At 42.2% G+C, this 23,922-nt stretch overlaps 1 protein-coding gene across 1 annotated transcript in view; it reads right to left on the reverse strand.

The window, feature by feature from the left end:
- Positions 1-23,922, reverse strand: part of LOC124607318 (solute carrier family 22 member 19-like) — a 59,053-nt gene that overhangs the window by 24,919 nt on the left and 10,212 nt on the right. The gene's annotated exons all lie outside the window — the stretch shown is intronic.

Below are 23,922 nucleotides of genomic sequence, written 5' to 3' on the forward strand. Positions count from 1 at the left end.
TCTTAAATCAAAAGAGGAAGAAATAAACTATCCACTCGTTAGTAAAAACATTAACCCGTAAGCAACATTCGGTTCAGAAATGCTACTAGTGCGTTTTCCTGTCGTTGTAGTGCGGTCCTCAATGTGACGAGTGGTTTGTGCAGCTCTTCAAGCTAGTATATCTTATGGAAGCGTCTTAATCTGTTCATAAATATAGCAAGCGACACCCACGTGGAGTTATACTCTGTTGTCAAGCCATAGGGGTCTGTCTACAATTTTTGCACTCCGTAATTCCCTCCATTTCTATTGACTATTCCTTGATACCCCGGGGTGTGTCCTATGAACCGATCCCTTCTTTTAGCCAAGTTATGCCGTAAATTCCTTTTACCTCGATTTAATGACGTGGTTATCAGTTATCAGACCTGTCCTTCTGATCATCAGCATTCTTCTGAGGAGCTACATTTCAAACGCTTCTGTCCTCTTCTTGTCTGTACTACTTATAGTTCGCGGTTCACTTTTGCAATAGCTCCATCACTTCCTGTGCAATAGCGATCGACGGTCTGTTTCCGTTGCCACTTTGCATGGCATAATTTTCGTAAACGCTATGGTATTGATCAGCTGACCATAGACCCCCGTTGGTCAAGATCTTCTCAACGCAGATGTAGAAGACAGTACTAACAGATACACCTCAGAAGCACCCACCAGATTCCTCGCAATCTACCGACCAGTTCCGTAAATGGACGTTTTCCGGCCAGAACTTTACATGGCCCGATGCCAACGCACACAGCAGGGTAGACGTAAGACGTCGTCGTCAGTAATATGGGGCGGTAGGCGTTTGAGGCCGGCAAGCCACACATTTTATAACTGACGCCATGACATGCGAAATCATGTTCTCTGTCGTTACTATAAACAAACAAACACCGTGAGGATCACTTCTTTTATTCCCGACTACGATTTTGGTCCACATTGCACATCATCTGCAGGTCTAGTTGGAGCAGGGAAAAGAAGCAACAACAATAACAATTTCTAAAGAGTGACATTACAGACATTACCATAAGAGGCTGCACAATTAACAACAAAATTTTATGAGGACACGCACATACCTTGCGTCGCAAACTGAAGTTTATCAGTAGTGGGGCAACAGGGACGTCACCCCAAAGTATGTCACCCCACGGGTGGCGTCACCCCAAATCCAAGATGGCGGCCGTGACTTAAGTACGTGACGTCACGTCACATCAGCTGAAGACACGATTGACGTCAGCTGATGATGCAAGTACCGTTATCCAAAAATGGCGGGAAGATAGGTCAATTGAGCTACCTATACCAACCTAAGAAAATTGCGGGAAAGAAAGGGCTACCTCCACTAATCCCTTCCTAGGAACTGGACATAAGTCTTTATTTAAACAATTACACGCAGACCCACCATCAAGTGTATTGGCCATCCTCTTCGAATTTCGAGTTTTTTGCTCTAAGAGCTTACATTGAATTCGAATATGATTTATTTTCTACATCATTAGTTTCGTGTTACCGTCACAAGAGGCTGCTCTTCGCGATATGTCACATTGTCGTGCACTGGTACTAGGAACAGCAGCCGACTAGCCTACTTTCACACCCACCGACGTCTGCCGGACACAAACATCTCGCTTTCTCTCGCCCGTCTGCGTCACCCGATGTCCTGCAGGTTCGTCATACCCCAGACACCCCAAAACAGGAACCACGCAGGTGTTCTTAATAATCTCCTTCAATCGATACGCTTAATAACATCGAGAAAACATTTCCAGCCATTGAAAGACTATTAAACACGTACTGCAGCTCTAAAAAGTTCCAAACATGTAACACTTCACTACAGAAGTGATAAGAAAATTAGTATTGTGCTACCACCACAAAAGGCTTAGATATCCGTTTCTCAGTGTTTTAATAGCTCTATTAAATGCACTTGACGTAAGTCTTTATTTAAACAATTAGGCCCAGTACCGCCATGAAATGTGTTTGGCATCCTCTCGGAAAATGTGCATGAATTTTGCTGAGGGAGGTTAGTTTGATGTCACCCCTACTAGAGGCTGCTCATTCATATAGGCAAGAAAAGGTGTTCGCTGCACTTCCAAATAGCTAGTTTCAACTACTTTTAAAGGTAATCCAACAACATTTCCTACGTACATCGAATTACGGATCTCACCTAGTTTATTACACTGATACAAAACTCTCACCATGACAGCGGCCTGGAGGGGAGGAAAATTGTTGTGAGAAAAGGAATCAGTCTGTTCTGGGCTGCTGGAGAGATGAGGGGGTGTGCTTTACTTATTTTTTTTGAACAATTTACTTCCTACGCGTTTCACCTAATTTATTAATTACGCTGATGCAAAACACTCTCCCTAACGTGTTTAGAGTCACTGTATACAGTTTACAGACCTCGAATCTACTCCTAAATAATACTACATTACACTGATGTGCAGAGACGCAAACAACTCCTAAATTACGAGGTAACGCTGTGGCTAGCACACTAGACTCGCATTCGGGTGGACAACGGTTCAATCCCGCGTCCGGCCATCCTGATTTAGGTTTTCCGTGATTTCCCTAAATCGCTCCTGGCAAATGCTGGGATAGTTCCTTTGAAAGGGCACGGTCGACTTCTCTAATCCGATGAGACCGATGACCTCGCTGTCACCTCCCTCAAACAACCCAATCCTAAATCACAGAAAATAATCCAATACACACCATGCGCCGGCCGGAGTGGCCGAGCGGTTAAAGGCGCTACAGTCTGGAACCGCACGACCACTACGGTCGCAGGTTCGAATCCTGCCTCGGGCATGGATGTGTGTGATGTCCTTAGGTTAGTTAGGTTTAAGTAGTTCTAAGTTCTAGGGGACTTATGACCACAGCAGTTGAGTCCCATAGTGCTCAGAGCCAGCCAGCCAGCCACACCATGCAAATCACTGAAATAATGCATGCAAACACGCTCACAACGCTTAAACACCCGAGAATAATTCAAAGCACAAACACTCAGTCCAAGTAAAACCCATCTTATCAACCACTCGATCCCTGATTTGAGTGGATGGAAAGCCTATGAGCAACCCCTAACACACACATTCAGACTCTCCAGATGCAGGAGACTGACCCAAATATCCATCCTAATTACATAATTAATCACAAAGATCGGTCATAATTACACAACTATATACATAGCGCTGCATCAGGACGGCTTAAAACCGCAAACTATACAACTCACATTATCATGCTATAATTACACAACTACATGCATGGCACTGCACAAGAGCCACAATACTACGCAAAAAGCTGACAACTCGTGTTGCCCTGTTTGGGAAAAAAATTATACCAATCGAGACCAACAACCGAAACTCTCAAACTCTACCCTATACCTACAAGCTAGGGGAAAAAAGTTCAACTTACTAGATCCTGCTGTTCGACAGAGATAAGTTTAAAAAAGTCTATTAGCTCCAAGCATACACCATCTATCCCTGTTTGATATCAGAGTTTACTACACACGCGTACTAAAAAATAATCCTAACCGGAACCAGTGGGAGATCCTCGTCCGAAAGACTGTCTCCTCATCCGTATACAATCACAAACTACGTGATCGAGCTACTATGCTAACAGTCTCACGGCACCTGCCTCGCCGAAATGAGTGGGCGCGAAAGCCCCGCTTTCCCTCCAAATGCATGCTGTTCCTCTAACTTACTGGCTACGAAGTACTGCTGTCACAGCCCCACGACGCCTCGTGTTCTCAGACTTTGGTTTACGTCACGTAGTACGCTCGTGCAGGGCCGGACGAGAGTCACCGTTCAGTATTCGATTATTATTTATTTAACACCAACTTCGCTCCTATAATAAAGCAAAACATTTCCGATCACAATAAAATCCCATTTTTCATGAAAATACACAAAGTCCAGTTTTATGAGGAAAAATCTATATAGTTTTTCAGGTTCGACTTCGAAACTCGTCACCTCTCCGACCACATTTGCGTGTAAACCGATATTTCCACTCACGAATACAGATTTTCGTGATTAAGCAGATTCCAAATTACGCTCTATAATTTACAAAGTCAAATAACGTCTTTCTAATATCTAGACAACCGACAAACGTGTCTTCCACCTGCTTGATGCACACTCCATAATCGACCTCCTCTCAACTAAATAAAGAAGTCAAATGCGAAGAAGCACTCGACCGAACAATTTACATGATAACAGAATAATGATCCAGCGCAAACACACATCCATATTCAATCTTGTCAAATTCCCACTTGATCACGAAAGCTGTCCGGCACATTCTAAGTATTAGTACGCTATTCGGTCGTCTAGACGACTACACTGTTAAGTCAAATACATTCCCGCACTGCAAAAGTCTGTTAGCGGGAAACTTGAATCATTCCCACAACAGGCCCTCCATAGACAGAATCATTGTACCAAATCGAACACATAATATATTTGATCGCTATACTTACAACTGAATGCCATTCGACAAGAGCGAAGTATCCAAAATACACCCTGCTTATGGCTCAAGAAATAGAAATTTCTGTACCCTTCTTGTCACTTGACATAATCTCCCCTTTGCCATCACAGTATTCCACTTCAAATCCAAGCCTTCCTTACCACTGGACATAGTCATCTCCTTTATACATCTCAGAACACAAGCACATACTTTATAAACCAGTTGCTACCAACTTAGAAAATTATTGTGCTAAGGAACGTGTTATGAAACCGGTATTTTCAACCCCCTCAAGCCACCGCAGCTAGATATTTAACCAGTATTTCTAAAGCATTCTCTCTCTGTGCCAGATCAGAGGTTCTGTGATATATCGACTGGGCTATAGGCGATGCTTGATTGAGAAGGATCACAAACAGTGGATGATGTCGTGAGAAATGTACACTAGCTTTCCAGATCTTACACTAGCTTTCCAGATCTCTAGTGCAACACTATCCGCTAGAAATGCTGTATCACATTTTGAATCAAGTCCTTGCAATCAAGCACATGCCTTTGTAGGATCCTATGGAGAAGTCCTTTATTACATCCCGATAATGAATCTTATTTATAGCAGGCTCATATCTCGAGCCGATCTGCTACAGTAAAATCGCAACCCCGTTTCAGTTAGCCCCCATGCAACTGCTGTCATTTCTCCAGCTTTACGAATCTGATCGTTCCAATTTAAATCGCAACTGAGTAGGAGTTGGGGGAAAAATGTACGTACCACCTTCTGCAACCCATGTAGAAACAGGCTAAGCTGCATTACTGTGACAGGACTGTGGTTTGACCATTCGATGGAATCCGGAACTGTTAGAAGGACAATAATTTTTCAACCGTACTGCGGTGCGCCCCCAAACTACATACAAATACTACAGATCCGAGTCTATTCACATCTATCTTCGTTATTCTGTACCATACAACAGAGAAATATTACCAACTATAAAAGCCTCACTAACTTCATCTGATAGATAACTCGATAACATTTTCACCGCATCTCTTTCCTGCCATATATAGAAAACAAAACACCGCATGCGTGCAGGTATCGAGCACATGCAACGATCCTATTACATGCACACGTTTTCATCAACTGCACACCTCAGTTTAAAGTTTCATCACCTGTACCGTAGGACAATGACCTTACCCCGAGGACTATATTGTAAGTCTCAAGAGACGCGCCCTGTGACCCTGTCTCGTTGTTTGAAACATTAATTTTTATGCTGTAACACGCTTTGTACACTGTCAAACATTTTATTTATTTTCCCCGCCACGACTTCGAGATCTGTGTCAGGTTCTAAACTGACATTAACACAGCCTCTCGCAGAAAACTAGACCTCGCACGGTGACGCGATTGACGTCAGCTGATGACGCGAGTACCACTATCCAATATCGTGGGCCATTGCTAGTGCCCATGCCCCCCTTTGCGGGAAGTTGAATTTTCGAATGAGATAGGTCAACTGGGACGCCTCTAGACTTCGCACAGTGTAACTAAATTTGTAAATGCTGTTACTATAACGCACGCTCGATGATTTAAAATAAAATTAACTTACAAGATAACGAAATTGGACTAGTTTTACCGCGTTCCCAGAGGTATCCAAACTACAGTCCGGATCTGATTGCTATGCGTTCCGTTTCGACTGATTCCTCATATTGCAGTCACGTACGCGATCACTGTTTCAGTCCTAGCATCTTCCAGAGGATGTGGCTCATCAACAAATCTGCTTCTCCAACTTGAACAAGCGTTGTCAGTCAATCATTATATGGTAACCAACAACGTGCCAGTGGACGGAAAAGACACCGCCGATCTACTGATACAATAAGCATTACAATTGATTATATGGACGATTTTACCAATTCTAAATTAATTTCAACTCCGACAAATGATGTGAGAGCATGTTTCCCAATTTCAGTACCATAGCTAAACCACCCCTTCTCCACTTTGCAGATCTGGGTAGATGACTGTGCAGTACGTCCATTCATTGTTAATTCTCGAACACATACATCATCAAAGTATATCGGACAGAACTCTACATATTTCCAACACTTACAGCATATCGCTTAATTTGCGTTCTATGTCTATACTGATGGGAGTCACAGAGCATTCGCGCAGTCGTATGTTAAAATTAGAGACTGAAAGACACACCTCACACTGTCATTGACCACTGGTACCTATTTAATATGCAACCGACCAGAAGTAGCCAGCTACATTTCACATCTCATGAATGGATGGAGCTCGCTGGGTCCTCGCCCATCCAAGTGTACAAGATTTCTCGAGAGATGCGTCCATGTCGAGGAGGTTAGCACTCCTTATCGATGTATAGCAATAGATTTCAATGTGTTGTGATCTACTAGCAGACCGTTAAGAAGAAGAAAAACTAGAACAGGGTGATTTTTTATGTGTGATGGAGCTTCAGATGGATGGAGCTCGAGGCATTTTTACGTAAATCAACCAAGCCATGAATTTTAAACTATTATACCAGAGTCTAGGATCAGTAGCTGGAAGGTATTGTTAAGAGAGAGATAAAATAAACCCACGCACTCCTAAGGCTACAACGTTCCTCACTTAAAACGAGCTATAATGTTCGATCATTTAAATTTCGAACCTATCACTCGTATGGAATGTAGCCCCTTTAATATTCCAATGTAAGAAATATATTTCAAGTGCATGACATACATCCTTCTTCCTGGTTTCTCTAGGATAAACTATGTTATCGAACTGTAAAACGAAAAAACTATTTTCTTGAAACATTTGCTCTGTGTGATACGAGCATGTTGACATCCGATCACGGTTCAGAAATTATACTATGCGTGCAACAACCCTATATATAAAATGTCCGTTACTAACAGGGAAAGCCTGTTAAAAGGAAACAGATAAACGCCTAGCAGCAGCGGCCGACATGCGAAAATTACAAGTCATTCTACCACTAACTCTGTAAAGAGCACATCTGTCAGACGAATGTACACACGAGCGGGAGGGGGGGGGGGGAGAGGGGGTTGTAGTACCTCTCAAGCACCTATCGCTAACTTAGTTATGAAGGTGATGTCTTGATTTTACACACAAGATGCAACAAGGGGGACGGAGTACATCATATAAATCATAGTTCGTTTAGAGGGATGTGTAACGTTTCATCACACATGAGATAGAAGTCATCTGATACAGGAGAGGTTAACAGCTAACGATCACAAGTAGACAGTACTTTAAATCATATACAGAACACGTGGCTGTATGTGAGTTGAACGCAGGCTATGTCACGTGACCGCAGATGCATATACGTATATAGACGGATGGTTCTCTGTCTTCCTGAAAAGCGTCAAATACAGTAGTCAATTTGCATGTATCACTGAGACCTCAATAGACATACAGTATAATGCTGCCTCAACGAACAAAAATTGACTGCTTCCCTCATTCCCTTCGTTTCCATGTCGACGTTTTCTCGAATTCCTCTTGTTGCAGCGTACTTGATCCCATGTACAAATTGTTCTGCACCAACCAGAAGATACGCAAGTACTTGTTCAAATTAGCAGCATTTATATTCGGTCAATTTATACCCATCCCCCGATCACTTTTCGCAGTTCTATCTATTTTCTGTCAGTTCTATCCATGCGATCATGACATAATCTCTCGTTCTGGTTTCTAAAATTGGTTATAAGTTTAATACAGCTACCAAGACCTGGCCCAAATGCATTGATCGGGAGGCTTAGTATAGCACTGTACTTGATTGTATCCAGCCAGCCACGCATTTGGAGAGCGTTTGGGAAGTCTTCTGATGAACAAGAGGTTTACAGTTAACGCCCGCAAGTAGACAGTGCTTTAAATCATATACAGAAGACATGGCTGCATGCGAGTCGAATACATGCTATGTCACGCGACCGCAGATGCATTTAAGTTTATAGACGGACGGTTCTGTGTCTTCCTGAGAAGCGTCAAATACAGTAGACAACTCGGGTGTATCACTGAGACCTCAATAGACATACACTATAATGCTGCCTCAACGGACAAAAACTGACTGCTTACCTCATTCCCTTCGCTTTCATGTCGACGTTTTCTCGGACTTCTCTCGCAGTAGCATACTTAATCCCAGGTACAAATTGTTCTACACCAACCAGGAGATACGCAAGTACTTGCTCTATTTCGCAGCATTTATATTCAGTCAATATATACCTATTCCCCATCACTTTTCACACTACTATCTATTTTATGACAGTTCTATCGATGCGATCGTGTAATAACCTCTCATTCTGTTTTATAGAATTGGTTTTAAATTTAGTACCTGCCAACACCTAGTCCAAATGCACTGATCGGGGAGCCTAGTATATCACAGTACTCGATTGTACCCAGTCACCCAAACATTTGGAGAGCCCTTGCCCTGTTTTCTGTATGACTGTGTACAGGGTGTTTCAAAAATGACCGGGATATTTGAAACGGCAATAAAAACTAAACGAGCAGCGATAGAAATACACCGTTTGTTGCAATATGCTTGGGACAACAGTATATTTTCAGGCGGACAAACTTTAGAAATTACAGTAGTTACAATTTTCAACAACAGATGGCGCTGCAAGTGATGTGAAAGATATAGAAGACAACGCAGTCTGTGGGTGCGCCATTCTGTACGTCGTCTTTCTGCTGTAAGCGTGTGCTGTTCACAACGTGCAAGTGTGCTGTGGACAACATGGTTTATTCCTTAGAACAGAGGATTTTTCTGGTGTTGGAATTCCACCGCCTAGAGCACAGTGTTGTTGCAACAAGACGAAGTTTTCAACGGAGGTTTAATGTAACCAAAGGACCGAAAAGCGATACAATAAAGGATCTGTTTGAAAAATTTCAACGGACTGGGAACGTGATGGATGAACGTGCTGGAAAGGTAGGGCGACTGCGTACGGCAACCACAGAGGGCAACGCGCAGCTAGTGCAGCAGGAGATCCAACAGCGGCCTCGGGTTTCCGTTCGCCGTGTTGCAGCTGCGGTCCAAATGACGCCAACGTCCACGTATCGTCTCATGCGCCAGAGTTTACACCTCTATCCATACAAAATTCAAACGCAGCAACCCCTCAGCGCCGCTACCATTGCTGCACGAGAGACATTCGCTAACGATATAGTGCACAGGATTGATGACGGCGATATGCATGTGGGCAGCATTTGGTTTACTGACGAAGCTTATTTTTACCTGGACGGCTTCGTCAATAAACAGAACTGGCGCATATGGGGAACCGAAAAGCCCCATGTTGTAGTCCAATCGTCCCTGCATCCTCAAAAAGTACTGGTCTGGGCCGCCATTTCTTCCAAAGGAATCATTGGCCCATTTTTCAGATCCGAAACGATTACTGGATCTCGCTATCTGGACATTCTTCGTGAATTTGTGGCGGTACAAACTGCCTTAGACGACACTGCGAACACCTCGTGGTTTATGCAAGATGGTGCCCGGCCACATCGCACGGCCGACGTCTTTAATTTCCTGAATGAATATTTCGATGATCGTGTGATTGCTTTGGGCTATCCGAAACATACAGGAGGCGGCGTGGATTGGCCTCCCTATTCGCCAGACATGAACCCCTGTGACTTCTTTCTGTGGGGACACGTGAAAGACCAGGTGTACCGCCAGAATCCAGAAACAATTGAACAGCTGAAGCAGTACATCTCATCTGCGTGTGAAGCCATTCCGCCAGACACGTTGTCAAAGGTTTCGGGTAATTTCATTCAGAGACTACGCCATATTATTGCTACGCATGGTGGATATGTGGAAAATATCGTACTATAGAGTTTCCCAGACCGCAGCGCCATCTGTTGTTGACAATTGTAACTACTGTAATTTCGAAAGTTTGTCTGCCTGAAAATGTACTGTTGTCCCAAGCATATTGCAACAAACGGTGTATTTCTATCGCTGCTCGTTTAGTTTGTATTGCCGTTTCAAATATACCGGTCATTTTTGAAACAGCCTGTATGTACATGTGAAGCGGAAGGCTCCCAGGACCCACAGTAGAGCCGAGTTAGTGTTCGAGTGTGGTTCCACCACCCACTATATATATATCCTGACCCATCTTGGGAGGCGGATCCACCTTCAAACCCATATTGTGGATCCACACCCCAACATCGATCCGGATGTAGCGCACGGTGTGTCCACACTCGAACGCTAACTCTGCTCTACTGCAGGTCCCGGAGGCTTTCTGCTACACATGTATATACATAGACATACAGAAAACAGAGCAGACGCTCTACAAATGTGTGGGTGACTGACGTCAAACAGGGATGGATGGTATATGCTTGGAGCTAATAGACTTTTTTAAACTTATCTCTGTCGAACAACAGGAACTAGTCAGTTGAACTTTTTTCCCGTAGCTTGTAGGTGTAGGGTAGAGTTTGAGAGTTTCTGTCACTGGTTTCGAGTGGTATAATTTTTTCCCGAAACAGGATAACACTAGTTGTCAGTTTTTTGCGTAGTATTGCGGCTCTTGTGCAGTGCTATGCATATAGTATTATTTAGGAGTAGATTCGAGGTCTGTAAACTGTATATTGTGACTCCAAGCACGTTAGGATGAGTGTTTTGCATCAGCGTAGTAAACTAGGTGAGATCCGTAATTCGATGTACGTAGGAAATGTTGTTGGATTACCTTGAAAAGTAGTTGAAACTAACTATTTGGAAGTGCAGCGAACTCCTTTTCTTGCCTATACGAATGAGCAGCCTCTAGTGGGGGTGAGACCAAACTAACCTCCCTCAGCAAAATTCATGCACATTTTCCGAGAGGATGGCAAACACATTTGATGGCGGTACTGGGTCTAATTGTTTAAATAAAGACCTATGTCCAGTGCATGTAACAGAGCTATTAAAACACTGAGAAACGGATATCTAAGCCTTTTGTGGTGGTAGCACAATACTAATTCTGTTATCACTTCTGTAGTGAAGTGTTACATGTCTGGAACTTTTTAGAGCTGCAGTACGTGTTTAATAGTCTTTCAATGGCTGGAAATGTTTTCTCGATGTTATTAAGCGTATCGATTGAAGGAGCTGATTAAGAGCAAATCCGTGGTTCCTGTTTTGGGGTGTCTGGGGTATGACGGACCTGCCGGACTTCGGGTGACGCAGACGGGCGAGAGAAAGTGAGAATGTTTGTGTCCGGCAGATGCCGGTGGGTGTGAAAGTAGGCTAGTCGGCTGCTGTTCGTAGTACCAGTGCACGACAATGTGACAAATCGCGAAGAGCAGCCTCTTGTGACGGTAACACGAAGCTAATGATGTAGAAAATAAATCATATTCGAATTCAATGTAAGCTCTTAGAGCAAAAAATTCGAAATTCGAGGAGGATGGCCAATACACTTGATGGTGGTACTGCGTGTAATTGTTTAAATAAAGACTTATGTCCAGTGTATGCAGGGTGTTACAAAAAGGTGCGGCCGAACTTTCAGGAAACATTCCTCACACACAAAGAAAGAAAGTATGTTATGTGGACATGTGTCCGGAAAGCTCATTTTATTACTTCTCTTCAAATAAAATTAATCATGGGATGAAAACACACAGCAACAGAACGTACCAGCGTGACTTCAAACACTTTGTTACAGGACTTTGTTACAGGAAATGTTCAAAATGTCCTCCGTTAGCGAGGATACATGCATCCACCCTCCGTCGCATCGAATCCCTGATGCGCTGATGCAGCCCTAGAGAATGGCGCATTGTATCACAGCCGTCCACAATACGAGCACGAAGAGTCTCTAGATTTGGTACCGGGGTTGCGTAGACAAGAGCTTTCAAATGCCCCCATAAATGAAAGTCAAGAGGGTTGAGGTCAGGAAAGCGTGGAGGCCATGGAATTGGTCCGCCTCTACCAATCCATCGGTCACCGAATCTATTGTTGAGAAGCGTACGAACACTTTGACTGAAATGTGCAGGAGCTCCATCGTGCATGAACCTCATGTTGTGTCGTACTTGTAAAGGTGCCTCGGATATGGATGTGTGTGATGTCCTTAGGTTAGTTAGGTTTAAGCAGTTCTAAGTTCTAGTGGACTAATGACCACAGATGTTAAGTCCCATAGTGCTCAGAGCCATTTGAACCATTTGAACTTGTAAAGGTACATGTTCTAGCAGCACAGGTAGAGTATCCCGTATGAAACCATGAGAACGTGCTCCATTGAGCGTAGGTGGAAGAAGATGGCGCCCAATCAAGACATCACCAACAATGCCTGCCCAAACGTTCACAGAAAATCTGTGTTGATGACGTGATTGCACAATTGGGTGCGGATTCTCGTCATCCCACACATGTTGATTGTGGGAATTTACAATTTGATGACGTTGGAATGAAGCCTCATCCGTAAAGAGAACATTTGCACTGAAATGAGGATTGACACATTGTTGGATGAACCATTAGCAGAAGTTTACCTGTGGAGGCCAATCAGCTGCTGATAGTGCCTGCACACGCTGTACATGATACGGAAACAACTGGTTCTCCCGTGGCACTCTCCATACAGTGACGTGGTCAACGTTACCTTGTACAGCAGCAACTTCTCACCGCCGACATTAGGGTTATCGTCAACTGCATGAAGAATTGCCTCGTCCATTGCAGGTGTCCTCGTCGTTCTAGGTCTTCCCCAGTCGCGAGTCATAGGCTGGAATGTTCCGTGCTCCCTAAGACGCCGATCAATCACTTCGAACGTCTTCCTGTCGGGACACCTTCGTTCTGGAAATGTGTCTCGATACAAACGTACCGCGCCACGGCTATTGCCCCGTGCTAATCCATACATCAAATGGGCATCTGCCAACTCCGCATTTGTAAACATTGCACTGACTGCAAAACCACGGACTGATGACCACAGATGTTAAGTCCCATAGTGCTCAGAGCCATTTGCAAAACCACGTTCGTGATGAACACTAACTTGTTGATGCTACGTACTGATGTGCATGATGTTAGTACAGTAGAGCAATGAGTCGCATGTCAACACAAGCACCGAAGTCAACTTTACCTTTCTTCAATTGGGCCAACTGGCGGTGAATCGAGGAAGTACAGTACACACTGACGAAACTAAAATGAGCTCTATCATGGAAATTAAGCGTTTCCGGACACATGTCGACATAACATCTTTTCTTTATTTGTGAGTGAGGAATGTTTTCTGAACGTTTGGCCGTACCTTTCTGTAACACCCTGTACAATACAGCTATCGACATGTCAGCCTCTTCTAGTGGTAACACAACACTAATGCTGTAGGTAGGTAATAAATTTAAAGAAATTTAAACAAATTTATAGAAGTTTAACGAAATTTAAACAATTTTATAGAAATTATATTCAAATTAAATGAGCAGCCTCTAGTGGGGTCGACACCATACCAACTCTTGGTTCAAATGGCTCTGAGCGCTATGGGACTCAACTGCTGATGTCATTAGTCCCCTAGAACTTAGAACTAGTTAAACCTAACTAACCTAAGGACATCACAAACATCCATGCCCGAGGCAGGATTCGAACCTGCGACCGTAGCGGTCTTGCGGTTCCAGACTGCAGCGCCTGTAACCGCACGGCCACTTCGGCCGGCATACCAACTCTGCTCAACAAAATTTTCCAAGAGGATGGCTAACAACATTGACGGTGGTACTGCTTGTAATTGTTTAATTAAAGTTTTATGTCCAGTTCCTAGGAAGAGGTTAGTGGAGGTAGCGCTTTCTTTCCCGCATTTTCTTAGGTTAGTATAGGTAGCTCAATTGACCTATCTTCCCATCAAAATTCAAATTTCCGGGCAGTTCGTAAGATGGGGTTACTTACGTTAGTGTAGGTAGCCCAATTGAGCTATCTTCCCGCCATTTTTGGATAACGGTACTCGCATCATCAGTTGACGTCATTCGCATCATCAACTGACTTGACGTGATGTCACATACTTACGTCATGGACGCCACCTTGGATTTGGGGTGACGCCGCCCCTGGGGTGACCTACTTTGGGGTGACGTGCCTCAAATAATGTAAAACACAAAAGTCGTGGGTGAGGTAAAAAGTTTTGTATAGTCAAGCGACGCGTGCACGTGTCATTGGCTAGTGTATAAAAGCAGCATCAATGAGACTTTATCATACAGATTCCTCCATGATAAAATAAAAAATTTCTGAAATCAACGAGCAAAAGACATGAAACAGATTTCTGTATATATGATGCGTCATACAATAAAAAATAAAAACAGGTGTAAAAAAACTCTCTCATACTACAGTGTGCATCATACATTTTCGTTCTCATTTGTTAACTTTAGGGGAATATACCGGTGAAATTTCAACCCGTTCATAAAAATTTCGCAGAGGGCTGAGAATTTTCTTCATAAACTATCTTGCCGTCTGAATTCAGTGGATAAATCCAATTTTCACAAAGAAATTGAGTTTTGAAAAAATTTTTTTTTTCTAAATCCATACGTGGATTGTTGTTTGTTACGGAATGCAGTTTCAAAAAAAGTTTGAGCCAAAACTGTTTAAAATTGGCGGAGGAGTAGCATTTTTTTAATGTGACAATTTAGATTTTTTCAAAGAAGTAGATGTATAGTCACCTTTCTATCAGTAGACAGATACATACGGTGAAGAAATTTAACTGAAACATAAATTTGACATGACTATGGACCTTGCCGCTGGTGGGGAGGCTTGCTTTCCTCAGCAATACAGATAGCCGTACTGTAGGTGTAACCCCAACGGAGGGGTAGCTGTTGAGAGGCCAGACAAACGTGTGGTTCCTAAAGAGGGGCAGCAGCCTTTTCAGCAGTTGCAGGGGCAACAGTCTGGATGATTGACTGATCTGGTCGTGTACCACTAACCAAAATGGCCTTGCTGTGCTGGTACAGCAAATGGCTGAAAACAAGGGGAAACTACAGCCGTATTTTTTCCCGAGGGCATGAAGGTTTACTGTATGGTTAAATAATGATGGCGTTCTCTTGGGTAAAATATTCCGGAGGTAAAATAGTCCCCCATTCGGATCTCCGGGCAGGGACTGTTCAGGAGGACGTCGTTATCAGGAGAAAGAAAACTGGCGTTCTACAGATTGGATCGTGGAGTGTCAGATCCCTTAATCGGGCGGGTAGGTTAGAAAATTTAGAAAGAGAAATGGATAGGTTAAAGTTAGATATAGTGGGAATTAGTGAAGTTCGGCGACAGGAGGAACAAGACTTCTGGTCAGGTGAATACTGGGTTATAAATACAAAATCAAATAGGGGTAATGCTGGAGTAGGTTTAATAATGAATAAAAAAATGGGAGTGCGGGTAACCTATTACAAACAGTATAGTGAATGCAATGTTGTGGCCAAGATAGACACGAAGCCCTCACCTACTACAGTAGCACAAGTTTCTATACCAACTAGCTCTGCAGATGACGAAGACATTGGTGAAATGTATGATGAGAGAAAAGAAATTATTCAGATAGTGAAGGAAAATTTAATAGTCATAGGTGGCTGGAATTCGGTAGTAGGAAAAGGAAGAGTACGAAACGTAGTAGGTGAATTTGGAATGGGAGTCAGAAATGAAAGTGGAAGACATCTGGTAGAATTTTGCACAGAGCATAACTTAATCATAGGTAACACTTGGTTCAAGAATCGTGAAAGAAGGTTGTATACATGGAAGAGGCCTGGAGATACTGGAAGGTTTCAGATAGATTATATAATGTTTAGACAGAGATTTAGGATCCAGGTTTTAAATTGTAAGACATTTCCATGGGAAGATGTGGACTCTGTCCACAATCTATTGGTTCTGAACAGTAGATTGAAACTGACGAAACTGCAAAAAGGTGGGAATTTAAGGAGATGGGACCTGGATAAATTGACAGAAACAGAGATTGTGGAGAGTTTAAGGGAGGGCATAAGGGAACGGTTGACAGGAATGGGGGAAAGAAATACAGTAGAAGAAGAATGGGTAGCTTTTAGGGATGAAATAGTGAAGGAAGCACAGGATGAAGTAGGTAAAAAGACGAGGGCTAGCAGAAATCCTTGGCTAACAGAAGAAATATTGAATTTAACTGATGAAAGGAGAAAATATAAGAATGCAGTAAATGAAGCAGGCAAAAAGGAATACAAATGTCTCAAAAATGAGATCGACAGGAAGTGCAAATTGGCTAAGCAGGGATGGCTAGAGGACAAATGTAATAATGTAGAGGCATGTCTCACTAGGAGTAAGACAGATTTTTCCTACAGGAAAATTAAAGAGACCTTTGGAGAAAAGAGAACCACTTGTATGAATATCAAGAGCTCAGGTGGAAACAGAGAAACAAAGAAGGGAAAGCAGAAAGATGGAAGGAGTATATAAAGGGTCTATACAAGGGCGATGTACTTGAGGGCAACATTGTGGAAATGGAAGAGCATGTAGATGAAGATGAAATGGGAGATATGATACTGCGTGAAGAGTTTGGCAGAGTACTGAAAGACCTAAGTCGAAACAAGGCCCCCGGGAGTAAACAACATTCCATGAGAACAACTGACAGCCTTGGGAGAGCCAGCCCTGAAAAAAACTCTACCCTCTGGTGAGCAAGATGTATGAGACAGTCGAAATACCCTCAGACTTCAAGAAGAATATAATAATTCCAATCCCAAAGAAAGCAGGTGTTGACAGATGTGAAAATTGCCGAACTATTAATTTAATAAGTCACGGTTGCAAAGTAATAACGCGAATTATTTACAGACGAATGGAAAAAAATGGTAGAAGCCGATCTTGGGGAAGATCAGTTTGGATTCGTAGAAATATTGGAATACGTGTGGCAATACTGCCCCTACGACTTATCTTAGAAGAAAGATTAAGGAAAGGCAAATGTACGTTTCTAGCATTTGTAGACTTAGAGAAAGCTTTTGACAATGTTGACTGGAATACTCTCTTTCAAATTCTGAAGGTGGCAGGGGTAAAATACAGGGAGCGAAAGGCTATTTACAATTTGTACAGAAACCAGATGGCAGTTATAAGAGTTGAGGGGCAAGCCCATCCCCGATGTTATTCAATCGGTATATTGGGCAAGCAGTAAAGGAAACAAAAGAAAAATTCGGAGAATAAATAAAAACTTTAAGGTTTGCCGATGACATTGTAATTCTGTCAGAGACAGCAAAGGACTTGGAAGAGCAATCGACCGGAATGGATAGTGTCTTGAAAGGAGGACATAAGATGAACATCAACAAAAGCAAAACGAGGATAATGGAATGTAGTCGAGTTAACTCGGGTGATGCTGAGGGAGTTAGATTAGGAAATGAGACACTTAAAGTAGTAAAGTAGTTTTGCTATTTGGGGAGCAAAATAACTGATGATGGTCGAAGTACTGAGGATATAAAATGTAGACTGGCAATGGCAAGGAAAGCGTTTCTGAAGAGAAATTAGTTAACATCGAGTATATTTGTATGGAGTGTAGCCACGTATGGAAGTGAAAAATGGACGATAAATTGTTTGGACGAGAAGAGAATAGAAGCTTTCGAAATGTGGTGCTACAGAAGAATGCTGAAGATTAGATGGGTAGATCACATAACTAATGAGGAGGTGTTGAATAGAATTGGGGAGAAGAGAAATTTGTGGCACTATAAGAAGGGATCGGTTGGTAGGACATGTTTTGAGGCATCAAGGGATCTCCAGTATAGTATTGGAGGGCATCGTGGAGGGTAAAAATCATAGAGGGAGACCAAGAGATGAATACACTAAGCAAATTGAGAAGGATGTAGGTTGCAGTAGGTACTGGGAGATGAAGAGGCTTGCACAGGATAGTGTAGCATGGAGAGCTGCATCAAACCAGACTTAGGACTGAAGACCACAACAACAACAACAACAACAAACATGTCTGTACATGTGAATAATCTCCTCCAAAATATGTAATCGTTTATGTCTATGTGCCTGATCTATATGTACATCCTAAATCAACGTAAATAAATAAATTTAACTATAGTTTACATTTTTTTGGAGTTTCAGAAACGGGGATTTGCGTTCACGGTGGACTCAATAGTGAACTGGAAAGCAAATATTTATTTAGGCTTCTGGTCCAGGTTGGGTGGCTGCAGGGTTGAGGGTCTTAGCGCGAGCAGATGATCAACTCTCGAGCACAGCCCATGTAGTTTACATAACTTTATTCGTACCACGATACATACATACACTCAAGCGGTAACGCCCCTGCAACCTGCTAACTCTAACACAAAGACAAAGCCCCGATACGGATGACTGCCCGAAGTCTGGCGGCCAGCAAACACTTCTATTCAGCGTGGTCAGCTAAACCATCGGCCGACGACCCACTCGTGTGGAGGCAGTGGAGGCGGGAATGTGTGATGCAATATGTAAACTGAAAATAAAGAATACTATTTTGAATCGTATTAACTCGTCTTTTGTTTATTTTTCCTTCACATTGGGCTAAACATTGCATAACGTCGTTGCAATATTATTTCACGCTAAATTCTTGTCACGTATTATAAATATACAATTTTTATAATTTATTGACACTTTTCGTATGTACAAAAAGAGGTCACTATACTTCAATTTCACTGAAACAGATCAGAATGGCCGAAACGAAAAAAAGCTACTCAATGTAAAAAAAATTAATACATTACGTGATAACGAACAACTCCACATACAGGTTTGAAAAAATATTGATTTTTGTTCAAAAATCAGAAATCAAATAGTACGAGAGGATTTTGTTTAGCGAACTGGATTTACACACTGAATTAAGCATGCCAAGACATGTTACGAAATAAATTTTCAGTCCTCTGTGATATTTTGCGACCGGGTTGAAATTTCACTGGTATGTCCCCTTAAGAGAGCGCAAAATTAACAAACATATCTAATCATCACAGTTTGAATCTCCTACCGGTGAAAATGCAATTTTAGGTATGGACCTTCTTTTTAATGAATAGGAATGCAAGTATATGGCACTGAGGACCATTACTATAAGCTAAAACATGGAAGAAGGGGTAATACAGCTACAAAAATAACTATAACTTATTTTTGCAAATACTACAAATTAATAAAGCGTTTAGTGATAATAGTGTGAGAAATATAACAGAGTAGCTGCTAGTACCAAAGCAGTCTGAGTTAATAATTTGAAGCAATTATATGAGGAATAGGAAAATTCAATCAAGATAAAAGGTTACCACCAAAAACAGCAACAAACAATAAACCGATTATACCAAAGGTGATGCTGTAAATAGAGTCTTTTCTTGCTATATATTTGCGAATAAGAAATTTTCTTTTGCTCTTCCTTTTCACGTCTTTTATGAAGATATTAATAAATACAATGGATTGATCATTATTTTGCTTTATTTGCAGTGTAAATAACGAAAAATTGAAAATGAGAGAACTCCACCAATGCGCCCTACCAGAGAACTCGTTACCAACCTTGTGGCCAGCACGTGGCCAGCACGTTGCACAGCAGGCATTGCCATTTGTGGTGATAACACGTCATACTAAGAACAATGTCAAGCCTTTTGCATTGTCTAGAGGACCGTCACAAATCGTGGTGACTTCAGCTGCGTGTCACAGGCTGTAGTCTGCGCGTGTAGCCTTCACCCTGGCCTGACAAGATAAACAAATTCATGTTTGTGGTATGAGGAGGAACACCACACACTGCGTGTAAATACTGGAGAACATAGCCATAAATACTAAAACAAGCATCATGGGAAACCCTTCGTTTGTCCTGTGTGACATCTTGCTGTTTTCAGTACTAGTGATTTCATGTTTGTGCATCTATAAATGCGTATCTAGTGCAGTAAGTCGTGGGGTAAAGCCAAAACGAGTAAAATCTATATCAAACTGATATCAAATTAATCACGCAAATTCATTAATTGATCAATGAATACCCCCCTTCCTCCTGATGACATCATGGGTTTTCCCCAACCAGCATGTGGCCCCTCCCCATCGCCTTACATTATTTTTCTCTTAAGTGGTTCATAACCCCTGAGGGTTCACTTATGGCCCCCTTGGGATTATCAAAGCTCCTGAGAAACCCTCCCTCCACCTCCTCCTCCTCTTACTCCTCCTCTTCCTCATCCTTTTCCTTCTCCTTCTCCTCCTCCTCCTCCCACCTCCTTTTGGGCAAAGGAATGTCAATCCCAATGCACTTTTGATATCGAATTAATTATGCAAATCAATTAATTGATCAATTAATTACCTACTCCCCCTAGTGACGTCATCCTGTCTGACTTGTCATGAAAATCCTGTACAAAACTATGGAAAAGACTGTATTTCCTATAAGTATAGTCTCCAGAATGAGATTTTTCAAGTTTCAAGTATGAGCTCATCATGTAGAAATATATGTTTTCATGAGCTTAATATCTGCCATGTCCTTCATCCGAGAATTAGAATATTAAACTCATTTTTGGCTCATGATGGAGTGCTAAGAGCATGCCCCACCTCTGTTACAGGATGCCTCGTCACTTTCGAACTCTCTTAAAGTAACCAAATGCCTCATCACCTTACTCTGGATCTACTGCCAACAAATCCACCAGCTTGGACAATTTGTGGTGGATCCGCTTCCAAACCCTATCCCAGCCATAATGCATAGTGGATCCACCTACAAGCTCTATCCCAGTCCTATCCCAAACCTACCCTGTGGCATGCAATACTTTGCATGAAACCGACACACACTCACACTTTCACACATACATATAGGAAAATGGCGCTCTTGCGCTAGTTGTTGACAACCGTACTACATTTACAAGCAATTTTAGAATACGTGGCCAGGAATGAAGTCACAATCACATGAACAAAGGTGGCATAAAATCGGTAAAATTGCGAAAATTGACGCAAAATAGTATACATTGAGGGAAAATACTGCATAATGTCAGAAGATTGAGGGGGACGAGGGAATACTTATATGTCAGCTTCGTACAGAAAAATTCTTGCAAATGGGAACTGTTGTGAGACAGCAAAGGATTATGAGAAAAAGTCGACGTGGAATCACTAGGGGCCAGTGAAACAATAATTTTTCTTGGGTCGCAATAAGACTGCTGGAATAGGTTGTTTAACATGAATGTCAATCAAATGTAGAGTAATAAATTTATAGATGTCAGATCACAAGTCCATGTGTAACCCCAGTGCTATCAGCAACCATGTTATAGATTTTTATAAAATTTTCGGGCATATGACTACGAAAAATTTTATGTCCTCATTCGCTAAGGAGCACTGTATCACCAGTTGAGGGCTGCAATATGCAACCACAGAATGGATCGCGTGTTTGACCCTGTGTTAGACTGTTCAAGTAATCTTAAACTCTAACGAACAGTATTTACAATGTACTTCTCTCTACTCTATAGCAATCACAACCATGCAGTGTCAGCTAACAAATAACTTACAGAACAATTGCTGCGTGGTTTTTAACAGTATTCTGCTGTATGTCTTCTGAGGAAATAGGAATACACAGGAATACATGCTTTCCTAGAATAACGAACCACCCTTCTTTAAACTGACATGGATCTGTGCTAAAGCATGATAGACAGTAGACGGAGTAATCGAGAGGGATTGTAACGAGATAGGATTTAATAGTAGCCTGATGATGGATTCTAGAGAGAGGCAATGTTGTGGTGGATCATTTATTGCCCATTTAACATTTTTCCCGTTGTTCTTTCGGGCTGTTTCAATCCTGCGGTATAGCCTGAGTTCGACTTGTATACAACTGCGTGTTCTACTCGTGATTTAGAGCACTATCTAGCTGCAGTTGTTAACACCAAACCTCTCCATACAACAGTCAGCAGAGGACTTCCAACACATGTGTTGTGAATCATATCTTCCAAACCTATGAAAATCCTGTTTCAGCACCCTACTCTAGACAAACGAAGGTGTATGCTAAGTACTCCATTCTCCTGGCGTATCTTGGATATAAATGGAGTTTTCAGTTTTATAAAGGCAGTGATTCTAAGTCAGTGACACAGATTCGTTAGGTACTGCAAACCCTGTGTATACATCTACTTGACAGTTGTTGTGTGTGGAAGAGGCTCTGCTCTGTTCATGGAGTTAGTGCAGCTTGGCGTGTAATTTCACATATCAAACACCGCAACTATGCGTTTGTCTATTTACTCATAAGAGTTTTTTGTTTCATGCGCCGCTACGGTCGCAGGTTCGAATCCTGCCTCGGGCATGGATGTGTGTGATGTCCTTAGGTTAGTTAGGTTTAAGTAGTTCTATGTTCTAGGGGACTGATAACCACAGATGTTAAGTCCCACAGTGCTCAGAGCCATTTGATTTTTTGTTTTTTTGTTTTTTTGTTTCATGCATTCTCCGTTGTTGACGATCGCTTTACAGGATTGATGCAAGCATAGCATAATTTCTGAGGCATAATCGGACGCGAACAGTGTGTGCCATACACCTCCAGAAAGCTATATAGTAAATGTATTACAAATAGCCAATGCTTCTTTACCTTTGGTGCAGAAGGTAGTAGTTCTATCATCTTGAAGTTTCTCGCGATAGTGAATGGGACAGAAAACTTGCAACGTGAATGTAAGTCACGTGTTGGAAATATATTTCCTGCATTGGAGTATTAACAGCATTGCATTCCACACCACTAATGTATCTGAAACCAACTGCTTTAACATTATAGTATGTTTACATGCAGAACCGCATAGCCTTAGGAATGTGTGTTTCTGTTCTACGATCGTTTCTTTATTCCCAGTACGCTTCTTGGTATGGAGTCCAAACACCACAACAACACTATAGAATTGATAGCACAAGTGATTTAAATAAAATGTTTCAAACTCCTTCCATCTGGAGTTCCATCATGCATACACCATACGTTTCTTCTTCTTCTGAACATAACCACAACACTTTCTAACGTGTCAGGCTCGTACCTACTATACACCAACAAGGAATGTTAACCTCCTCAGCGTGCACACATCTAGAGAGATTGTGCGTAATTGGATGGGTGATATGAGTGACAATGGTACAGGACAATCTTCGTAGAACGCCAGTTACAGCATTGGAATATGAATACCAGTCTATATTACCAGCGTCGGTCGGTTGTACAAGACTCGAACACACTATTTGCTCTTTTCGAAAGCAAAATTTTGAAGTGCATTGAGTATTTGGAACTCAGCTCATTCTTTTCCTTCACGAGACGTTGGATGTAACGGATATAGGGCCCTCATCCTTCTGGTCAGTTCCAAATTAAACCTGAGACAGTGTTTCAAGGAGGGCTGGTTCATTGTTCAGTTGTTGGGATGGTAATTGTTGTGGATTGGCAAGACAGCCAACCCACTACGAGAGGAAGCCGAAAGGCACGCGTTTTAGCTCACGCAGGCTGGCGTGAGGTCTGGAACAGGACAAGGAAGTTAGACTTTAGCAAAAAAGGACGTAGCTGTTGGAATACTTAACTTTAATCCGTAAATGGTGAACATCGCTCTTGACGGTACATGTTTTACAGCATCAATAGTAACTGGTAATGGCGCTTTGCTAGGTCGTAGCAAATGACGTAGCTGAAGGCTATGCTAACTATCGTCTCGGCAAATGAGAGCGTAATTTGTCAGTGAACCATCGCTAGCAAAGTCGGCTGTACAACTGTGGCGAGTGCTAGGAAATCTCTCTAGACCTGCCG

Source organism: Schistocerca americana, chromosome 3, assembly GCF_021461395.2.
Source record: "Schistocerca americana isolate TAMUIC-IGC-003095 chromosome 3, iqSchAmer2.1, whole genome shotgun sequence".
Classification (NCBI taxonomy): Eukaryota; Metazoa; Arthropoda; class Insecta; order Orthoptera; family Acrididae; genus Schistocerca; species Schistocerca americana.